Source organism: Octopus sinensis, linkage group LG6, assembly GCF_006345805.1.
Source record: "Octopus sinensis linkage group LG6, ASM634580v1, whole genome shotgun sequence".
Lineage (NCBI taxonomy): Eukaryota > Metazoa > Mollusca > Cephalopoda > Octopoda > Octopodidae > Octopus > Octopus sinensis.
This window is the reverse complement of record NC_043002.1, coordinates 118610580-118611648: the sequence shown is the minus strand read 5'-3', so window position 1 is coordinate 118611648 and position 1069 is coordinate 118610580. Positions and strand designations below refer to the sequence as shown.

The 1069-nt window shown below is 31.2% G+C and overlaps 1 long non-coding RNA gene across 1 annotated transcript in view; it reads left to right on the top strand.

Moving 5' to 3' along the window:
- The first annotated feature begins 675 nt into the window (after positions 1-675).
- Positions 676-1069, top strand: part of LOC118764034 — a 10718-nt gene continuing 10324 nt past the window's right edge. The window contains exon 1 of the long non-coding RNA XR_004999819.1: positions 676-765. This is a non-coding gene — a long non-coding RNA (uncharacterized LOC118764034). The remainder of the gene's footprint in view (positions 766-1069) is intronic.

Here is a 1069-nt window from a genome sequence, read left to right as displayed (position 1 = left end):
AATACAATAGAAATGTTTTGTAACAAATAGTTAAGCGTTAGAGAATGTTCCAAGTGTTTCATGAAGGTAATCAGAACTCCACTTTTAAAAAAATTAAGTGCTTCCAATCATGAACTATTGCGTAACTTTCACTCATTTCTATAAACGATATTGATTTTTATCCTTTAAATTCTTACTTCCATATGATGATTTTAATACACTGTTAGTAATGGTAGTCCTAACATTACTATTAAAGATTCTGGGGAGTTTGCGGCTAAATATAACAACTGCAATGGTAATTTTAATCACTGATAGAGATAATTTTGCATGCAATTTAATTCCTCATACAACAATTAGATTTAGCTTCTTTTCTTCATCCTCCTCTTTCCCCTACAAAGAAATTCAAAATGCTCACTCATGTGGAGTTTCAATATTGATTTCTTACTAAGGCAAAAAGTTCATTGCGTAAAAGAATAGAGGCAAAGTCGAATGATTCAATTCAATTATTTTAGTGTTACTCATTTATCAACTACTCCTAAACTAAAATCTCAGAGTGATTTGAAGTTGGAAATATGTCTGGAATACTTCAATTCTGTTCGTTCTTCAATTGCGATTTCTAAGGGTTGATTTATTTCTATTTTGTAGGCAGATTAAAGAGCTTAAATGTATTTTAACATCAACTGATTACTAAACGTTTGGTATGTACTCCATGATTCTATGCTCGGATTTCATAAAACTTGCAATAATTTGAGTATAAGCTGTTCATCAGAGTAGCTCATTTAATCGGTAAGTGGGATTTTCCTTTTCTTTTACAACAATATTGTAATATTTAAGCATACTCCTCCCAAGTATGCTACTTATAAAAGCCACTTCATCCTTTAATACAATGCAGTCAAATGCTTTAATCCGTGTAAATTCAATCTAACATACCAAGGACCAAAGAAGGATGGAACTCGGTTGAAGTGGAATTCAGAGCGTATAGAGATGAAATTAGATAATGCAAATAGTATTGTCCAACGCTGAACCTAATCTGCTCAGATAACAACACAAATTGTACAAACTATATCTGCAATAAACTTCTATGATTTAA